The following is a 6,507-nucleotide window of genomic DNA, read 5'->3' as shown; positions in this document are numbered from 1 at the left end:
TCCTGTGTAATACTGAGACTGTTTCCACAGTCCTGTGTAATACTGAGACTGTTTCTACAGTCCTGTGTAATACTGAGACTGTTTCTACAGTCCTGTGTAATACTGAGACTGTTTCTACAGTCCTGTGTAATACTGAGACTGTTTCCACAGTCCTGTGTAACACTGAGACTGTTTCTACAGTCCTGTGTAATACTGAGACTGTTTCTACAGTCCTGTGTAATACTGAGACTGTTCCCACAGTCCTGTGTAATACTGAGACTGTTTCTACAGTCCTGTGTAATACTGAGACTGTTCCCACAGTCCTGTGTAATACTGAGACTGTTTCTACAGTCCTGTGTAATACTGAGACTGTTTCTACAGTCCTGTGTAATACTGAGACTGTTTCTACAGTCCTGTGTAATACTGAGACTGTTTCCACAGTCCTGTGTAATACTGAGACTGTTTCTACAGTCATGTGTAATACTGAGACTGTTTCTACAGTCCTGTGTAATACTGAGACTGTTTCTACAGTCCTGTGTAATACTGAGACTGTTTCTACAGTCCTGTGTAATACTGAGACTGTTTCTACAGTCATGTGTAATACTGAGACTGTTTCTACAGTCCTGTGTAATACTGAGACTGTTTCTACAGTCCTGTGTAATACTGAGACTGTTTCTACAGTCCTGTGTAATACTGAGACTGTTTCTACAGTCCTGTGTAATACTGAGACTGTTTCCACAGTCCTGTGTAATACTGAGACTGTTTCCAAAGTCCTGTGTAATACTGAGACTGTTTCCACAGTCCTGTGTAATACTGAGACTGTTTCCACAGTCCTGTGTAATACTGAGACTGTTTCCACAGTCCTGTGTAATACTGAGACTGTTTCTACAGTCCTGTGTAATACTGAGACTGTTTCTACAGTCCTGTGTAATACTGAGATGGTTCCCTCAGTCCTGTGTAATACTGAGACTGTTTCCTCAGTCCTGTGTAATACTGAGACTGTTTCTACAGTCCTGTGTAATACTGAGACTGTTTCTACAGTCCTGTGTAATACTGAGACTGTTTCCACAGTCCTGTGTAACACTGAGACGGTTCACTAGTCCTTATTTCTGTTGCTATACAGTATGTTGTCTGTGTGATTACTATCCACTGTCAGTCCAGCAACAGTTATGTCACTTGGGGATAAATATAATTTATTGAATTGAACTGAATTGAACGGTGCTCGATGAGACGACCCCTGACACGTGTTCAGAGAGTCAGAGACACACAAAGGACGATAGCCAATCCTGGGTTGTATTCATTAGGTAACAAACGGAAGAAAACAGGCTGAAACAGGGAGGGATCTGATCTGGTGAGGACAGACAAGCACACCGGTCACACGCCTGAGCTGTCCTTAATAGGAATGTCAGGATGCGAATCCAAAACCTCACATAGGAAGTAATCACTATGACAGGATGCAGACCTGTAAGGCTAGCTGTACAGGAAGAGAGATAATTTTAAGACTGAATGGTGAGTGGAAGGACACAACATCAACACTCCTCTTAAAAACAGTGGAAGGAAATGACATCCCCTCTCCTCCTTAATGCAGTGGAAAGACATGACATCCCCTCTCCTCCTTAATGCAGTGGAAAGACATGACATCCCCTCTCCTCCTTAATGCAGTGGAAAGACATGACATCCCCTCTCCTCCTTAATGCAGTGGAAAGACATGACATCCCCTCTCCTCCTTAATGCAGTGGAAAGACATGACATCCCCACTCCTCCATAACGCAGTGGAAGGACATGACATCCTCACTCCTCCTAAACACAGTGGAAGGACATGACATCCTCACTCCTCCTAAACACAGTGGAAGGACATGACATCCTCACTCCTCCTAAACACAGTGGAAGAACATGACATCCTCACTTCTCCATAACGCAGTGGAAGGACATGACATCCCCCCTCCTCTTAAAGACAGTGGAAGGACATGACATCCCCACTCCTCCTAAACACAGTGGAAGGACATGACATCCCCTCTCCTCCTAAACACAGTGAAAGGACATAACATCCTCACTCCTCCTAAACACAGTGGAAGGACATGACATCCCTCTGGAAGGACATGACATCCCCTCCTCCTTAACACAGTGGAAGGACAACTTCCCCCTCTCCTTAACACAGTGGAAGGACATGACTCCTTAATGCAGTGGAAGGACATGACATCCCCTCCTCCTTAACACAGTGGAAGGAGATGACATCGCCTCTCCTCCTTAACGCAGTGGAAGGACATGACATCCTCAATCCTTCTAAACACAGTGGAAGGACATGACATCCCCCCTCCTCCTTAACACAGTGGAAGGACATGACATCACCTCTCCTCCATAACACAGTGGAAGGACATTACTTCCCCACTCCTCCTTAACACAGTGGAAGGACATTACTTCCTCACTCCTCTTTAACACAGTGGAAGGACATGACATCCCCACTCTTCCATAACACAGTGGAAGGACATTACTTCCCCACTCCTCCTTTCCTTAACACAGTGGAAGGACATGACATCCCCACTCCTCCATAACACAGTGGAAGGACATTACTTCCCCACTCCTCCTTTCCTTAACACAGTGGAAGGACATTACTTCCCCACTCCTCCTTAACACAGTGGAAGGACATGACATCCCCACTCCTCCATAACACAGTGGAAGGACATTACTTCCCCACTCCTCCTTTCCTTAACACAGTGGAAGGACATGACATCCCCACTCCTCCATAACACAGTGGAAGGACATTACTTCCCCACTCCTCCTTTCCTTAACACAGTGGAAGGACATGACATCAACACTCCTCTTAAACACATTGGAAGGACTTAACATCCCCCCTCCTCCTAAACACAGTGGAAGGACATGACATCCCCCCTCCTCCTAAACACAGTGGAAGGACATGACATCCCCCCTACTCCTAAACACAGTGGAAGGACATGACATCCCCTCTATAACAGAGTGGAAGGACATGACATCCCCTCTATAACAGAGTGGAAGGACATGACATCAACACTCCTCCTAAACACAGTGGAAGGACATGACATCCTCACTCCTCCTAAACACAGTGGAAGGACATGACATCCCCCTTCCTCCTTAACACAGTGGAAGGACATGACATCTCCCCTCCTCCTTAACACAGTGGAAGGACATGACATCTCCCCTCCTCCTTAACACAGTGGAAGGACATGACATCCCCACTTCTCCTTAACACAGTGGAATGACATGTCATCCCCACTTCTCCTTAACACAGTGGAAGGACATGACATCCCCCCTCCTCCTAAACACAGTGGAAGGACATGACATCCCCCTCCTCCATAACACAGTGGAAGGACATGACATCCCCCTCCTCCTTAACACAGTGGAAGGACATGACATCCCCCCTTCCCCTAAACACAGTGGAAGGACATGACATCCTCACTCCTCCTAAACACAGTAGAAGGACATGACATCCCCCTCCTTAACACAGTGGAAGGACCATCCTCCATAACACAGTGGAAGGACATGACATCCCCCTCCTCCTAAACACAGTGGAAGGGACATAACAGACATGACCCCCCTTCTCCTAAACACAGTGGAATGACATGACATCCCCCTCCTCCTTAACACAGTGGAAGGACATGACATCCCCCTCCTCCTTAACACAGTGGAAGGACATGACATCCTCACTTCTCCTAAACACAGTGGAATGACATCCCCCTCCTCCTTAACACAGTGGAAGGACATGACATCCCCCTCCTCCTTAACACAGTGGAAGGACATGACATCCCCCTCCTCCTAAACACAGTGGAAGGACATGACATCCTCACTTCTCCTAAACACAGTGGAATGACATGACATCCCCCTCCTCCTTAACACAGTGGAAGGACATGACATCCCCCTCCTCCTTAACACAGTGGAAGGACATGGAAGATGGGCTGTTATGGCACTCTGGCAAGAAGGAAAGGTCAGTTACACACATGAACACATAAATGCATGTACACAAACACACATACAGTATAGCTTTCATTCTATGTTATCGAATATAAAATAGTTGTATTGTCCTTTAAGTTCCTCTTGACAGTGTTTTCCATCACCATCGTAATTCATTTTACAAGCTTGTATATTATACACACATTAGTCTCCTTCACCAGCCATATCTCTCTCTATATATGGTAGCACTTAGCCTGGGGACAAGGTTACACACACACACACACACACACACACACACACACACACACACACACACACACACACTCACACTCACACTCACACTCACACACACACACACACACACACACACACACACACACACACACACACACACACACACACACACACACACACACACACACACACACACGCACGCACACAAACAAACAGACAAACAAACAAACAAACAAACAAACCAACAAACCAACAGTGCGTCCTGTCCTGGTGTTTTCTCCTTCTCCCTGCCGGTGAAATGTGCCTACTTGCTGATTGAGGTAAGTAACGTAACACAGGCTACAGGGTAAGAACAGGGATTATCCTGACATCAGCTGTCTGTGCAGCTCCAGCCCATTCTACAGGCCTTATTGCCATGGTGACTTAAGCCCTCCGGCTGTCGAGAGGTCATGACCTTTAGACATTTAGGGGAGGCCTGCCCTCTGATGCTAATGGCATACACTAAAGGTCAGCTGAGCGTGACCTCATTATGTGCCAATGTACAGGTAACTACTAAAATAAAGGAAACACTTGAGTAAATGAGGGATACAAAGTATATTGAAATCAGGTGCTTCCACACAGGTGTGGTTCCTGAGTTAGTTCAGGAATGAACATCCCGTCATGCTAATCTTGGCTAACATGGCTAGAATAAGGGATCTCCATAACTTTGAAAGAGGGGTATCTAAGGAGCATAAGGTTTTAAGGTGTGTGTGTGTGTGTGTGTCTCAGTCACCAGATATAAACCCAATTGAACACCAATGGGAGATTCTGGAGAGATGCCTGAGACAGTGTTTTCCACCACCATCAACAAAAGAACAAATGTTGGAATTTCTCATGGAAGAATGGTGTCGCCTGCCTCCAACAGAGTTCCAGACACTTGTAGAATCTATGTCAAGGTGCAGTGAAGCTGTTCTCATGGAGGCCCAACACCCTATTAAGACACTTTATGTTGGTGTTTCCTTTATGTTGGCAGTTACCTGTAGATCTACACACTCACACACACACACACACACACACACACACACACACACACACACACACACACACACACACACACACACACACACACACACACACACACACACACACACACACACACACACACACACACACACACACACACACACACACACACACACACACACAGCCTTAATCTGTCCCTCTTCAAAAGCAGCCACATGGACCCCATTACATTCTATCTTCCTTCACAGAGCCTTGAAGAAGGTCATCTGTTAACTGCTCAGGTTGCTCTATGGGGCTGAAGGGGTTCTTAACCCATTAACCCTTTGTGGGTTATGGACAGGTTAGCAGAACAAAGCCAACTCAGGATGTACTGTTAAATGTGATCCAAACAGAGGCCTGGTTAGGGACAGGTAACAACACTGTTTTGATGTATCCTCCTGAGTGATTGGATTGTTAGGTAGGATCAATTATAGACTTGACTTGAATGTGATTAATCATTATATACTGAAGATCTGGGCATGTGTGTGTGTTGTGACTGTGTGACTAACCGATTGATTTATGACTAATGTGAAAAAGTCTAGTAGGCCTGAATAAACAACACCAATGACTGCTCTGTCTCTCTCGATCTCTCTCTTTCTTTTTCTGTAAAGGAGAAGTAAAATATATTTTATTTATACATTTACTGTTTTCAAACAGCTATTGCATCTGCAGTTTTGAAGTAAAAACTGTCCCCCAGCCCAACCTCAGACCCAGGCGGTGGCCCACGGAGGAGCAGGGTTACCTCCACACTGCTGCACAATTACCCAGCCAAGTGAAGTCTGACGTTGTCTGGCATCCTTGGGGCTCAAATGTGAGGTGGGCCTCAGCCTGCACCACCTAGCTCAGTGGAGAGCATCATCTCTGGGCCAAGAATGAGAAATCTAGGGTGGGGGCTGGGTGGTTGGTTAGAGCATGAATGGAGAGAAAGTGAGAGGTGGATATCAGATGGGGATTATGGTATAATCATAGATATGCCATCATAGACTACTGCCCCTCCATTATATCACATGCACAATTGCGCGTGCGCACACAAATCAAATGTATTTATATAGCCCTTCGTACATCAGCTGATATCTCAAAGTGCTGTACAGAAACCCAGCCTAAAACCCCAAACAGCAAGCAATGCAGGTGTAGAAGCCCGGTGGCTAGGAAAAACTCCCTAGAAAAGCCAAAACCTAGGAAGAAACTTAGAGAGGAACCAGGCTATGTGGGTGTGGCCAGTCCTCTTCTGGCTGTGCCGGGTGGAGATTATAACAGAACATGGCCAAGATGTTCAAATGTTCATAAATGACCAGCATGGTCAAATAATAATAATCACAGGCAGAACAG

This window comes from Oncorhynchus gorbuscha, linkage group LG16 (assembly GCF_021184085.1).
Source record: "Oncorhynchus gorbuscha isolate QuinsamMale2020 ecotype Even-year linkage group LG16, OgorEven_v1.0, whole genome shotgun sequence".
Lineage (NCBI taxonomy): Eukaryota > Metazoa > Chordata > Actinopteri > Salmoniformes > Salmonidae > Oncorhynchus > Oncorhynchus gorbuscha.
The sequence above is the reverse complement of the archived record's forward strand: the minus strand, read 5'-3'. Positions refer to the sequence as shown.